The sequence below is a fragment of the Actinia tenebrosa genome, unplaced genomic scaffold (genome assembly GCF_029948245.1).
Source record: "Actinia tenebrosa isolate PJP-AT-01 unplaced genomic scaffold, QUT_ActTen_1.0 PGA_scaffold15__27_contigs__length_11533743, whole genome shotgun sequence".
NCBI lineage: Eukaryota > Metazoa > Cnidaria > Anthozoa > Actiniaria > Actiniidae > Actinia > Actinia tenebrosa.
The window spans coordinates 10,905,659-10,921,677 of record NW_028292575.1 but is presented as its reverse complement, the minus strand read 5'-3'; positions in this window follow the sequence as shown (position 1 = coordinate 10,921,677).

Sequence of the window (16,019 nt, the reverse complement as noted above, 5' to 3'; positions counted from 1 at the left end):
GTAATATGACATGTATGCTTGTTTTCTCACTCAACATGAAAACCAAGACCACACTATAATTACCTCAACAATTATTTTTCTGTCTCCTCACTTTAGTATTTTCCAACTTCTTGACCATCCACAATGTTTATTAAATTAGTAAAAATAAAGTAAATAAAGGGATGTAGAAGAATAAGACAGATACCTGCAGTCAAAACAGTGTACCTTTATTACTCATTTCATCTCTTATTCAATACAATAAGAATTGGGAAATTTATAATCTAAAAGAAGTTGTATTCCACATATTTTGCTTTAAAACGTTTATTAGTTGTTTAGTTTTGGCAAATTACATTTCTAGATGTCAATCAATCAATCAATCAATCAATCAATCAATCATTTTTATTACTTATACTATAAATATTTACACTGCACAATAGAAAATTAATACGAAAGAAAAATAACTGCTACTCAAAATAACTATAAAGCTAATCTAGTTGAGTAACAATGTCCAAAGAATATTTCTGCATGTAAATCGTTGGACATTATTACAAGGGTAAATTTTCTATGATAACTTTGATTATTATATGTAATAGGACTCTATACAATTGGATGAGGAAAATTCCAAGGAGTGACAAAATTAATTGAGGCTGTAGGCCGAGTCCAATTTGCCAGTCAGAGGAATTTTTTGAGTCTAACTATTTCTCGATTGGGGAGCATGAAATCCCTATTAATTATATAGCTGCCTAATTAATCCCATATCAACAAGACCTGTCCAATTAAGAAAATAATTGGACAGTTACCTATAATATGGGATTAATGAGAAGCTTCTTCTTCTTCTTCTTCTTCTTCTTCTTCTTCTTCTTCTTCTTCTTCTTCTTCTTCTTCTTCTTCTTCTTCTTCTTCTTTATTTTGCCACGGTAAAAACATCAGTCGATTGCCTAAAAATATTTAAAAGTAAAGATTTACGATTAAAAAGCTAGTTACTGTTTTACATGTTTGCCGTGGAGCCCTTAGTTACAACTTTTCTTACTGTACAAACTATCAATTTCCGTTTTAAATTTTCGTACTGACTTGACCTCTTTTATATTTAACGGTAGGTCATTCCACAATTTTGCCCCACTATAGCTGAATGATCGTTTTAGATATTCAGTGTGTGGCTTAGGTATTGACAGTTTATGATCATGATTTCGAAGGTTGTATTTAGTATGGTAGTCGGAGAAAAGGTTTTGTAAGTAAACTGGTGTACGTCCCTGCATCGTCTTAAACATTAGTAGGGCTTTTTGTTTTTTACGCTGTATAATTAATGATGTAATAAATCCATTCTTGTATATGAATATGAATGATATATATATCCTGTTTGTAAACTTCAAAAAAAAATTAATATAGAAAAACATTTCAGAATTTGAGTACCATTTTTGGGTTAAAATGGGTTATTTTTGAAGATGGTTCACAATTACAGTGCATAGTTTTGCATTTATGTGATTTCACACCTTTTTCAAAATCATTCATTATTCATAAAATGTTCAATGGGTCTTTTTTGGCCAGAAGGCATGGACTATAGCCCATGGTTTTGATGGATTTTGGGTATTTTTCACACCTTTCTCAAAATCATGCATTATTCATAAAATTCTCAAAATGGGTCATTTTTGACCAAAAAGCATGGACTATAGCCAATGGTTTTGATGGATTTTGGGTGTTTTTCACACCTTTCTCAAAATCATGCATTATTCATAAAATTCTCAAAATGGGTCATTTTTGGCCAAAAAGCATGGACTATAGCCCATGGTTTTGATGGATTTTGGGTGTTTTTCACACCTTTCTCACAATCATGCATTATTCATAAAATGTTCAAAATGAGTCATTTTTGGCCAAAAAGCATGGACTATAGCCCATGGTTTTGATGGATTTTGGGTGTTTTTCACACCTTTTTCAAAAACATGCATTATTCACAACATTCTCAAAATGAGTCATTTTTGGGCAAAAAGCATGGACTATAGCCCATGGTTTTGATGGATTTTGGGTGTTTTTCACACCTTTTTCAAAAATATGCATTGTTAATAAAATTCTCAAAATGGGTCATTTTTGGCCAAAAAGCATGGACTATAGCCCATGGTTTTGATGGATTTTGGGTGTTTTTCACACCTTTTTCAAAAATATGCATTGTTGATAAAATTCTTAAAATGGGTGATTTTTGACCAAAAAGCATGGACTATAGCCCATGGTTTTGATCGATTTTGGGTGTTTTTCACACCTTTTTCAAAAACATGCATTATTCACAAAATTCTCAAAATGAGTCATTTTTGGCCAAAAAGCATGGACTATAGCCCATGGTTTTCATGGATTTTGGGTGTTTTTCACACCTTTTTCAAAATCATGCATTATTCTTAAAATTCTCAAAATGGGTCATTTTTGGCCAAAAAGCATGGACTATAGCCCCTGGTTTTGATGGATTTTGGGTGATTTTCACACCTTTTTCAAAAATATGCAATTTTCTTAAAAATCTCAAAATGGGTCATTTTTGGCCAAAAAGCATGGACTATAGCCCATGGTTTTGATGGATTTTGGGTGTTTTTCGCACCTTTTTCATAATCATGCATTATTTATAAAATTCTCAAAATGAGTCATTTTTTGCCAAAAAGCATGGACTATAGCCCATGGTTTTAATGGATTTTCGGTGTTTTTCACACCTTTTCAAAAAATATAACTTATTTATGAAACTTGAAAAATGGGTGTTTTTGGCCCAAAAGCATGGACTATAGCCCATGGTTTTGATGGATTTTGGGTGTTTTTCGCACCTTTTTCATAATCATGCATTATTTATAAAATTCTCAAAATGAGTCATTTTTGGCCAAAAAGCATGGACTATAGCCCATGGTTTTAATGGATTTTCGGTGTTTTTAACACCTTTTCAAAAAATATAAATTATTTATGAAACTTGAAAAATGGGTGTTTTTGGCCCAAAAGCATGGACTATAGCCCATGGTTTTGATGGATTTTGGGTGTTTTTCACACCTTTTTCAAAATCATGCATTATTTATAAAATTCTCAAAATGAGTCATTTTTGGGCAAAAAGCACGGACTATAGCCCATGGTTTTAATGGATTTTGGGTGTTTTTCACACCTTTTCAAAAAATATCAATTATTTATGAAACTTGAAAAATGGGTGTTTTTGGCCAATAACCATGGACTATAGCCCATGGTTTTCATGGATTTTGGGTGTTTTTCACACCTTTTTCAAAAACATGCATTATTCACAAAATTCTCAAAATGAGTCATTTTTGGCCAAAAAGCATGGACTATAGCCCATGGTTTTGATGGATTTTGGGTGTTTTTCACACCTTTTTCAAAAATATGCATTGTTAATAAAATTCTCAAAATGGGTCATTTTTGGCCTAAAAGCATGGACTATAGCCCATGGTTTTGATGGATTTTATGTGTTTTTCACACCTCTTTCGAAAATATGCATTGTTGATAAAATTCTCAAAATGGGTCACTTTTGACCAAAAAGCATGGACTATAGCCCCTGGTTTTGATGGATTTTGGGTGTTTTTCACACCTTTTTCAAAATCATGCATTATTTATAAAATTCTCAAAATTGGTCACTTTTGGCCCAAAAGCATGGACTATAGCCCATGGTTTTGATGGCTTTTGGATGATTTTCACACCTTTCTCACAATCATGCATTATTCTTAAAATGTTCAAAATGAGTCATTTATGGCCAAAAAGCATGGACTATAGCCCATGGTTTTAATGGATTTTGGGTGTTTTTCGCACCTTTTTCATAATCATGCATTATTTATAAAATTCTCAAAATGAGTCATTTTTGGTTAAAAAGCATGGACTATAGCCCATGGTTTTCATGGATTTTGGGTGTTTTTCACACCTTTTTCATAATCATGCATTATTCTTAAAATTCTCAAAATGGGTCATTTATGGCCAAAAAGCATGGACTATAGCCCATGGTTTTGATGGATTTTGGGTGTTTTTCACACCTTTTTCAAAATCATGCATTATTTATAAAATTCTCAAAATGAGTCATTTTTTAGCAAAAAGCACGGACTATAGCCCATGGTTTTAATGGATTTTGGGTGTTTTTCACACCTTTTCAAAAAATATAAATTATTTATGAAACTTGAAAAATGGGTGTTTTTGGCCCAAAAGCATGGACTATAGCCCATGGTTTTGATGGATTTTGGGTGTTTTTCACACCTTTTTCAAAAACATGCATTATTCACAAAATTCTCAAAATGAGTCATTTTTGGCCAAAAAGCATGGACTATAGCCCATGGTTTTGATGGATTTTGGGTGTTTTTCACACCTTTTTCAAAAATATGCATTGTTAATAAAATTCTCAAAATGGGTCATTTTTGGCCCAAAAGCATGGACTATAGCCCATGGTTTTGATGGATTTTGGGTGTTTTTCACACCTTTTTCAAAAATATGCATTGTTGATAAAATTCTTAAAATGGGTGATTTTTGATCAAAAAGCATGGACTATAGCCCATGGTTTTGATCGATTTTGGGTGTTTTTCACACCTTTTTCAAAAACATGCATTATTCACAAAATTCTCAAAATGAGTCATTTTTGGCCCAAAAGCATGGACTATAGCCCATGGTTTTGATGGATTTTGGGTGTTTTTCACACCTTTTTCAAAATCATGCATTATTCTTAAAATTCTCAAAATGGGTCATTTTTGGCCAAAAAGCATGGACTATAGCCCCTGGTTTTGATGGATTTTGGGTGATTTTCACACCTTTTTCAAAAATATGCAATTTTCTTAAAAATCTCAAAATGGGTCATTTTTGGCCAAAAAGCATGGACTATAGCCCATGGTTTTGATGGATTTTGGGTGTTTTTCGCACCTTTTTCATAATCATGCATTATTTATAAAATTCTCAAAATGAGTCATTTTTGGCCAAAAAGCATGGACTATAGCCCATGGTTTTAATGGATTTTCGGTGTTTTTTACACCTTTTCAAAAAATATAACTTATTTATGAAACTTGAAAAATGGGTGTTTTTGGCCCAAAAGCATGGACTATAGCCCATGGTTTTGATGGATTTTGGGTGTTTTTCGCACCTTTTTCATAATCATGCATTATTTATAAAATTCTCAAAATGAGTCATTTTTGGCCAAAAAGCATGGACTATAGCCCATGGTTTTAATGGATTTTCGGTGTTTTTAACACCTTTTCAAAAAATATAAATTATTTATGAAACTTGAAAAATGGGTGTTTTTGGCCCAAAAGCATGGACTATAGCCCATGGTTTTGATGGATTTTGGGTGTTTTTCACACCTTTTTCAAAATCATGCATTATTTACAAAATTCTCAAAATGAGTCATTTTTGGGCAAAAAGCACGGACTATAGCCCATGGTTTTAATGGATTTTGGGTGTTTTTCACACCTTTTCAAAAAATATCAATTATTTATGAAACTTGAAAAATGAGTCATTTTTGGCCAAAAAGCATGGACTATAGCCCATGGTTTTAATGGATTTTGGGTGTTTTTCACACCTTTTCAAAAAATATAAATTATTTATGAAACTTGAAAAATGGGTGTTTTTGGCCCAAAAGCATGGACTATAGCCCATGGTTTTGATGGATTTTGGGTGTTTTTCACACCTTTTTCAAAATCATGCATTATTTACAAAATTCTCAAAATGAGTCATTTTTGGGCAAAAAGCACGGACTATAGCCCATGGTTTTAATGGATTTTGGGTGTTTTTCACACCTTTTCAAAAAATATCAATTATTTATGAAACTTGAAAAATGGGTGTTTTTGGCCAATAACCATGGACTATAGCCCATGGTTTTCATGGATTTTGGGTGTTTTTCACACCTTTTTCAAAAACATGCATTATTCACAAAATTCTCAAAATGAGTCATTTTTGGCTAAAAAGCATGGACTATAGCCCATGTTTTTGATGGATTTTGGGTGTTTTTCACACCTTTTTCAAAAATATGCATTGTTAATAAAATTCTCAAAATGGGTCATTTTTGGCCTAAAAGCATGGACTATAGCCCATGGTTTTGATGGATTTTATGTGTTTTTCACACCTCTTTCGAAAATATGCATTGTTGATAAAATTCTCAAAATGGGTCACTTTTGACCAAAAAGCATGGACTATAGCCCCTGGTTTTGATGGATTTTGGGTGTTTTTCACACCTTTTTCAAAATCATGCATTATTTATAAAATTCTCAAAATTTGTCACTTTTGGCCCAAAAGCATGGACTATAGCCCATGGTTTTGATGGCTTTTGGATGATTTTCACACCTTTCTCACAATCATGCATTATTCTTAAAATGTTCAAAATGAGTCATTTATGGCCAAAAAGCATGGACTATAGCCCATGGTTTTAATGGATTTTGGGTGTTTTTCGCACCTTTTTCAAAATCATGCATTATTTATAAAATTCTCAAAATGAGTCATTTTTGGTTAAAAAGCATGGACTATAGCCCATGGTTTTCATGGATTTTGGGTGTTTTTCACACCTTTTTCATAATCATGCATTATTCTTAAAATTCTCAAAATGGGTCATTTATGGCCAAAAAGCATGGACTATAGCCCATGGTTTTGATGGATTTTGGGTGTTTTTCACACCTTTTTCAAAATCATGCATTATTTACAAAATTCTCAAAATGAGTCATTTTTTAGCAAAAAGCACGGACTATAGCCCATGGTTTTAATGGATTTTGGGTGTTTTTCACACCTTTTCAAAAAATATAAATTATTTATGAAACTTGAAAAATGGGTGTTTTTGGCCCAAAAGCATGGACTATAGCCCATGGTTTTGATGGATTTTGGGTGTTTTTCACACCTTTTTCAAAATCATGCATTATTCATAAAATTCTCAAAATGGGTCATTTTTGGCCAAAAAGCATGGACTATAGCCCATGGTTTTGATGGATTTTGGGTGTTTTTCACACCTTTCTCACAATCATGCATTATTCATAAAATGTTCAAAATGAGTCATTTTTGGCCAAAAAGCATGGACTATAGCCCATGGTTTTGATGGATTTTGGGTGTTTTTCACACCTTTTTCAAAAACATGCATTATTCACAACATTCTCAAAATGAGTCATTTTTGGGCAAAAAGCATGGACTATAGCCCATGGTTTTGATGGATTTTGGGTGTTTTTCACACCTTTTTCAAAAATATGCATTGTTAATAAAATTCTCAAAATGGGTCATTTTTGGCCCAAAAGCATGGACTATAGCCCATGGTTTTGATGGATTTTGGGTGTTTTTCACACCTTTTTCAAAAATATGCATTGTTGATAAAATTCTTAAAATGGGTGATTTTTGACCAAAAAGCATGGACTATAGCCCATGGTTTTGATCGATTTTGGGTGTTTTTCACACCTTTTTCAAAAACATGCATTATTCACAAAATTCTCAAAATGAGTCATTTTTGGCCAAAAAGCATGGACTATAGCCCATGGTTTTGATGGATTTTGGGTGTTTTTCACACCTTTTTCAAAATCATGCATTATTCTTAAAATTCTCAAAATGGGTCATTTTTGGCCAAAAAGCATGGACTATAGCCCCTGGTTTTGATGGATTTTGGGTGATTTTCACACCTTTTTCAAAAATATGCAATTTTCTTAAAAATCTCAAAATGGGTCATTTTTGGCCAAAAAGCATGGACTATAGCCCATGGTTTTGATGGATTTTGGGTGTTTTTCGCACCTTTTTCATAATCATGCATTATTTATAAAATTCTCAAAATGAGTCATTTTTGGCCAAAAAGCATGGACTATAGCCCATGGTTTTAATGGATTTTCGGTGTTTTTTACACCTTTTCAAAAAATATAACTTATTTATGAAACTTGAAAAATGGGTGTTTTTGGCCCAAAAGCATGGACTATAGCCCATGGTTTTGATGGATTTTGGGTGTTTTTCGCACCTTTTTCATAATCATGCATTATTTATAAAATTCTCAAAATGAGTCATTTTTGGCCAAAAAGCATGGACTATAGCCCATGGTTTTAATGGATTTTCGGTGTTTTTAACACCTTTTCAAAAAATATAAATTATTTATGAAACTTGAAAAATGGGTGTTTTTGGCCCAAAAGCATGGACTATAGCCCATGGTTTTGATGGATTTTGGGTGTTTTTCACACCTTTTTCAAAATCATGCATTATTTACAAAATTCTCAAAATGAGTCATTTTTGGGCAAAAAGCACGGACTATAGCCCATGGTTTTAATGGATTTTGGGTGTTTTTCACACCTTTTCAAAAAATATCAATTATTTATGAAACTTGAAAAATGGGTGTTTTTGGCCAATAACCATGGACTATAGCCCATGGTTTTCATGGATTTTGGGTGTTTTTCACACCTTTTTCAAAAACATGCATTATTCACAAAATTCTCAAAATGAGTCATTTTTGGCCAAAAAGCATGGACTATAGCCCATGTTTTTGATGGATTTTGGGTGTTTTTCACACCTTTTTCAAAAATATGCATTGTTAATAAAATTCTCAAAATGGGTCATTTTTGGCCTAAAAGCATGGACTATAGCCCATGGTTTTGATGGATTTTATGTGTTTTTCACACCTCTTTCGAAAATATGCATTGTTGATAAAATTCTCAAAATGGGTCACTTTTGACCAAAAAGCATGGACTATAGCCCCTGGTTTTGATGGATTTTGGGTGTTTTTCACACCTTTTTCAAAATCATGCATTATTTATAAAATTCTCAAAATTGGTCACTTTTGGCCCAAAAGCATGGACTATAGCCCATGGTTTTGATGGCTTTTGGTTGATTTTCACACCTTTCTCACAATCATGCATTATTCTTAAAATGTTCAAAATGAGTCATTTATGGCCAAAAAGCATGGACTATAGCCCATGGTTTTAATGGATTTTGGGTGTTTTTCGCACCTTTTTCATAATCATGCATTATTTATAAAATTCTCAAAATGAGTCATTTTTGGTTAAAAAGCATGGACTATAGCCCATGGTTTTCATGGATTTTGGGTGTTTTTCACACCTTTTTCATAATCATGCATTATTCTTAAAATTCTCAAAATGGGTCATTTATGGCCAAAAAGCATGGACTATAGCCCATGGTTTTGATGGATTTTGGGTGTTTTTCACACCTTTTTCAAAATCATGCATTATTTACAAAATTCTCAAAATGAGTCATTTTTTAGCAAAAAGCACGGACTATAGCCCATGGTTTTGATGGATTTTGGGTGTTTTTCACACCTTTTTCAAAAATATGCATTATTCATAAAATGTGTAAAATGGGTCATTTTTGGCTAAAAAGCATGGACTATAGCCCATGGTTTTGATGGATTTTGGGTGTTTTTTCGCACCTTTTTCAAAATCATGCATTATTTATAAAATTCTCAAAATGAGTCATTTATGGCCAAAAAGCATGGACTATAGCCCATGGTTTTGATGGATTTTGGGTGTTTTTCGGACCTTTTTCATAATCATGCATTATTCTTAAAATTCTCAAAATGAGTCATTTATGGCCAAAAAGCATGGACTATAGCCCATGGTTTTAATGGATTTTGGGTGTTTTTCGCACCTTTTTTAAAATCATGCATTATTTATAAACTACTCAAAATGAGTCATTTTTGGCCAAAAAGCATGGACTATAGCCCATGGTTTTGATGGATTTTCGGTGTTTTTCACACCTTTTCAAAAATATGCATTGTTAATAAAATTCTCAAAATGGGTCATTTTTGGCCTAAAAGCATGGACTATAGCCCATGGTTTTGATGGATTTTATGTGTTTTTCACACCTTTTTCGAAAATATGCATTGTTGATAAAATTCTCAAAATTGGTCACTTTTGGCCCAAAAGCATGGACTATAGCCCATGGTTTTGATGGCTTTTGGATGATTTTCACACCTTTCTCACAATCATGCATTATTCTTAAAATGTTGAAAATGGGTCATTTTTGGCCGAAAAGCATGGACTATAGCCCATGGTTTTAATGGATTTTCGGTGTTTTTTACACCTTTTCAAAAAATATAAATTATTTATGAAACTTGAAAAATGGGTGTTTTTGGCCCAAAAGCATGGACTATAGCCCATGGTTTTGATGGATTTTGGGTGTTTTTCGCACCTTTTTCATAATCATGCATTATTTATAAAATTCTCAAAATGAGTCATTTTTGGCCAAAAAGCATGGACTATAGCCCATGGTTTTAATGGATTTTCGGTGTTTTTAACACCTTTTCAAAAAATATAAATTATTTATGAAACTTGAAAAATGGGTGTTTTTGGCCCAAAAGCATGGACTATAGCCCATGGTTTTGATGGATTTTGGGTGTTTTTCACACCTTTTTCAAAATCATGCATTATTTACAAAATTCTCAAAATGAGTCATTTTTGGGCAAAAAGCACGGACTATAGCCCATGGTTTTAATGGATTTTGGGTGTTTTTCACACCTTTTCAAAAAATATCAATTATTTATGAAACTTGAAAAATGGGTGTTTTTGGCCAATAACCATGGACTATAGCCCATGGTTTTCATGGATTTTGGGTGTTTTTCACACCTTTTTCAAAAACATGCATTATTCACAAAATTCTCAAAATGAGTCATTTTTGGCCAAAAAGCATGGACTATAGCCCATGTTTTTGATGGATTTTGGGTGTTTTTCACACCTTTTTCAAAAATATGCATTGTTAATAAAATTCTCAAAATGGGTCATTTTTGGCCTAAAAGCATGGACTATAGCCCATGGTTTTGATGGATTTTATGTGTTTTTCACACCTCTTTCGAAAATATGCATTGTTGATAAAATTCTCAAAATGGGTCACTTTTGACCAAAAAGCATGGACTATAGCCCCTGGTTTTGATGGATTTTGGGTGTTTTTCACACCTTTTTCAAAATCATGCATTATTTATAAAATTCTCAAAATTGGTCACTTTTGGCCAAAAAGCATGGACTATAGCCCATGGTTTTGATGGCTTTTGGATGATTTTCACACCTTTCTCACAATCATGCATTATTCTTAAAATGTTCAAAATGAGTCATTTATGGCCAAAAAGCATGGACTATAGCCCATGGTTTTAATGGATTTTGGGTGTTTTTCGCACCTTTTTCATAATCATGCATTATTTATAAAATTCTCAAAATGAGTCATTTTTGGTTAAAAAGCATGGACTATAGCCCATGGTTTTAATGGATTTTCGGTGTTTTTCACACCTTTTCAAAAAATATAAATTATTTATGAAACTTGAAAAATGGGTGTTTTTGGGCAAAAAGCATGGACTATAGCCCATGGTTTTGATGGATTTTGGGTGTTTTTCACACCTTTTTCAAAAATATGCATTATTCATAAAATGTGTAAAATGGGTCATTTTTGGCTAAAAAGCATGGACTATAGCCCATGGTTTTGATGCATTTTGGGTGTTTTTTCGCACCTTTTTCAAAATCATGCATTATTTATAAAATTCTCAAAATGAGTCATTTTTGGCCAAAACGCATGGACTATAGCCAATGGTTTTGATGGATTTTGGGTGTTTTTCGCACCTTTTTTTAAATCATGCATTATTTATAAAATTCTCAAAATGAGTCATTTATGGCCAAAAAGCATGGACTATAGCCCATGGTTTTGATGGATTTTGGGTGTTTTTCGGACCTTTTTCATAATCATGCATTATTCTTAAAATTCTCAAAATGAGTCATTTATGGCCAAAAAGCATGGACTATAGCCCATGGTTTTAATGGATTTTGGGTGTTTTTCGCACCTTTTTTAAAATCATGCATTATTTATAAAATACTCAAAATGAGTCATTTTTGGCCAAAAAGCATGGACTATAGCCCATGGTTTTGATGGATTTTCGGTGTTTTTCACACCTTTTCAAAAATATGCATTGTTAATAAAATTCTCAAAATGGGTCATTTTTGGCCTAAAAGCATGGACTATAGCCCATGGTTTTGATGGATTTTATGTGTTTTTCACACCTTTTTCGAAAATATGCATTGTTGATAAAATTCTCAAAATGGGTCACTTTTGACCAAAAAGCATGGACTATAGCCCCTGGTTTTGATGGATTTTGGGTGTTTTTCACACCTTTTTCAAAATCATGCATTATTTATAAAATTCTCAAAATTGGTCACTTTTGGCCCAAAAGCATGGACTATAGCCCATGGTTTTGATGGCTTTTGGATGATTTTCACACCTTTCTCACAATCATGCATTATTCTTAAAATGTTCAAAATGAGTCATTTATGGCCAAAAAGCATGGACTATAGCCCATGGTTTTAATGGATTTTCGGTGTTTTTCACACCTTTTCAAAAAATATAAATTATTTATGAAACTTGAAAAATGGGTGTTTTTGGCCCAAAAGCATGGACTATAGCCTATGGTTTTCATGGATTTTGGGTGTTTTTCACACCTTTTTCAAAATCATGCATTATTTACAAAATTCTCAAAATGAGTCATTTTTGGGCAAAAAGCACGGACTATAGCCCATGGTTTTGATGGATTTTCGGTGTTTTTCACACCTTTTCAAAAATATGCATTGTTAATAAAATTCTCAAAATGGGTCATTTTTGGCCTAAAAGCATGGACTATAGCCCATGGTTTTGATGGATTTTATGTGTTTTTCACATCTTTTTCGAAAATATGCATTGTTGATAAAATTCTCAAAATGGGTCACTTTTGACCAAAAAGCATGGACTATAGCCCCTGGTTTTGATGGATTTTGGGTGTTTTTCACACCTTTTTCAAAATCATGCATTATTTATAAAATTCTCAAAATTGGTCACTTTTGGCCCAAAAGCATGGACTATAGCCCATGGTTTTGATGGCTTTTGGATGATTTTCACACCTTTCTCACAATCATGCATTATTCTTAAAATGTTCAAAATGAGTCATTTATGGCCAAAAAGCATGGACTATAGCCCATGGTTTTAATGGATTTTCGGTGTTTTTAACACCTTTTCAAAAAATATAAATTATTTATGAAACTTGAAAAATGGGTGTTTTTGGCCCAAAAGCATGGACTATAGCCCATGGTTTTGATGGATTTTGGGTGTTTTTCACACCTTTTTCAAAATCATGCATTATTTACAAAATTCTCAAAATGAGTCATTTTTTAGCAAAAAGCACGGACTATAGCCCATGGTTTTAATGGATTTTGGGTGTTTTTCACACCTTTTCAAAAAATATCAATTATTTATGAAACTTGAAAAATGGGTGTTTTTGGCCAAAAAGCATGGACTATAGCCCATGGTTTTCATGGATTTTGGGTGTTTTTCACACCTTTTTCAAAAACATGCATTATTCACAAAATTCTCAAAATAAGTCATTTTTGGCCAAAAAGCATGGACTATAGCCCATGTTTTTGATGGATTTTGGGTGTTTTTCACACCTTTTTCAAAAATATGCATTGTTAATAAAATTCTCAAAATGGGTCATTTTTGGCCCAAAAGCATGGACTATAGCCCATGGTTTTGATGGATTTTGGGTGTTTTTCACACCTTTTTCGAAAATATGCATTGTTGATAAAATTCTCAAAATGGGTCACTTTTGGGCAAAAAGCATGGACTATAGCCCCTGGTTTTGATGGATTTTGGGTGTTTTTCACACCTTTTTCAAAATCATGCATTATTTATAAAATTCTCAAAATTGGTCACTTTTGGCCCAAAAGCATGGACTATAGCCCATGGTTTTGATGGCTTTTGGATGATTTTCACACCTTTCTCACAATCATGCATTATTCTTAAAATGTTCAAAATGAGTCATTTATGGCCAAAAAGCATGGACTATAGCCCATGGTTTTAATGGATTTTGGGTGTTTTTCGCACCTTTTTCATAATCATGCATTATTTATAAAATTCTCAAAATGAGTCATTTTTGGTTAAAAAGCATGGACTATAGCCCATGGTTTTAATGGATTTTCGGTGTTTTTCACACCTTTTCAAAAAATATAAATTATTTATGAAACTTGAAAAATTGGTCATTTTTTGCCAAAAAGCATGGACTATAGCCCATGGTTTTGATGGATTTTCCGTGTTTTTCACAACTTTTTCAAAATCATGCATTATTCATAAAATTCTCAAAATGAGTCATTTTTGGGCAAAAAGCATGGACTATAGCCCATGGTTTTAAAGTGCTACTACGACGAAAATCGCTCAAACTTGGATTCAGCTGAAACTTCCTAAGAATACTCTTTAAAGGTCCAATAATCACTGTATGAAGTGTTTTCTCGATATTCAGGACGAAAGTATGATATTTTTACGATTATTTTTTGGAGTCTGTGACGTCATGAACTCAACATCGAACATCGCTCCATACATTTCTTTGTATATAAATCCTTAATTTATTTTATTCCTATGAAGCCCAAAGGGTGGCTAATGTGCTTATTTCACATTACTTGTGACTATAATTTATATTTTGGGGTGTTTGGGTATTTCTTTCTCCCTTTACTACTGATATTTTGATCATAAACTACAAAGAAATGTATGGAGCGATGTTCGATGTTGAGTTCATGACGTCACAGACTCCAAAAAATAATCGTAAAAATATCATACTTTCGTCCTGAATATCGAGAAAACACTTCATACAGTGATTATTGGACCTTTAAAGAGTATTCTTAGGAAGTTTCAGCTGAATCCAAGTTTGAGCGATTTTCGTCGTAGTAGCACTTTAATGGATTTCTGGTGTTTTTCACACTTTTTCAAAAAATATAAATTATTTATGAAACTTGAAAAATGGGTGTTTTTGGGCAAAAAGCATGGACTATAGCCCATGGTTTTGATGGATTTTGGGTGTTTTTCACACCTTTTTCAAAAATATGCATTATTCATAAAATGTGTAAAATGGGTCATTTTTGGCTAAAAAGCATGGACTATAGCCCATGGTTTTGATGGATTTTGGGTGTTTTTTCGCCCCTTTTTCAAAATCATGCATTATTTATAAAATTCTCAAAATGAGTCATTTTTGGCCAAAACGCATGGACTATAGCCAATGGTTTTGATGGATTTTGGGTGTTTTTCGCACCTTTTTTTAAATCATGTATTATTTATAAAATTCTCAAAATGAGTCATTTATGGCCAAAAAGCATGGACTATAGCCCATGGTTTTGATGGATTTTGGGTGTTTTTCGGACCTTTTTCATAATCATGCATTATTCTTAAAATTCTCAAAATGGGTCATTTATGGCCAAAAAGCATGGACTATAGCCCATGGTTTTAATGGATTTTGGGTGTTTTTCGCACCTTTTTTAAAATCATGCATTATTTATAAAATTCTCAAAATGAGTCATTTTTGGCCAAAAAGCACGGACTATAGCCCATGGTTTTGATGGATTTTCGGTGTTTTTCACACCTTTTCAAAAAATATAAATTATTTATGAAACTTGAAAAATTGGTCATTTTTGGGCAAAAAGCATGGACTATAGCCCATGGTTTTGATGGATTTTGGGTGTTTTTCACAACTTTTTCAAAATCATGCATTGTTGATAAAATTCTCAAAATGGGTGATTTTTGACCAAAAAGCATGGACTATAGCCCATGGTTTTGATGGATTTTATGTGTTTTTCACACCTGTTTCAAAAATATGCAATTTTCTTAAAATTCTCAAAATGGGTCATTTTGAGCAAAAAGCATGGACTATAGCCCATGGTTTTGATGAATTTTGGGTGTTTTTCAAACCTTTTTCAAAATCATGCATTATTCTTAAAATTCTCAAAATGAGTCATTTATGGCCAAAAAGCATGGACTAAAGCCCATAGTTTTAATGGATTTTGGGTGTTTTTCGCACCTTTTTCATAATCATGCATTATTTATAAAATTCTCAAAATGAGTCATTTTTGGCCAAAAAGCATGGACTATAGCCCATGGTTTTAATGGTTTTCGGTGTTTTTCACACCTTTTCAAAAAATATAAATTATTTATGAAACTTGAAAAATTGGTCATTTTTGGCCAAAAAGCATGGACTATAGCCCATGGTTTTGATGGATTTTGGGTGTTTTTCACAACTTTTTTAAAATCATGCATTATTTATAAAATTCTCAAAATGAGTCATTTTTAGGCAAAAAGCATTGACTATTATAGCCCAT